Source organism: Crocuta crocuta, unplaced genomic scaffold (assembly GCF_008692635.1).
Source record: "Crocuta crocuta isolate KB4526 unplaced genomic scaffold, BGI_CrCroc_1.0 scaffold467, whole genome shotgun sequence".
In the NCBI taxonomy this organism is placed as follows: Eukaryota; Metazoa; Chordata; class Mammalia; order Carnivora; family Hyaenidae; genus Crocuta; species Crocuta crocuta.
This window is the reverse complement of record NW_027530632.1, coordinates 1,155,123-1,155,436: the sequence shown is the minus strand read 5'-3', so window position 1 is coordinate 1,155,436 and position 314 is coordinate 1,155,123.

Below are 314 nucleotides of genomic sequence, written 5' to 3'. Positions count from 1 at the left end.
ATAGAGGGCAATAATACCACTGTTCTGAGAGAACTGATTTTTCAGATAATAAAAATAAAGCAGATAACTGAGCACAAATTATATTGAACATTGTGGAAAATTATACTGTAATGGGAGGAAGATCCTGAAATTCTCTACCTAGCTGGGAGGATCTTAGTTTACTCTTCCTTGATGCTAGTATTTAACAATTAACTTTATTTTCATTCTCACTGTTTTTTTTACAGTAGGTGATAAGGATTATGGATGTGTAAGCCACTAACTAGAAGAAACCAAAGGATGTAAAAGATTTTTGTGAAAGACATTATTCATCCCCA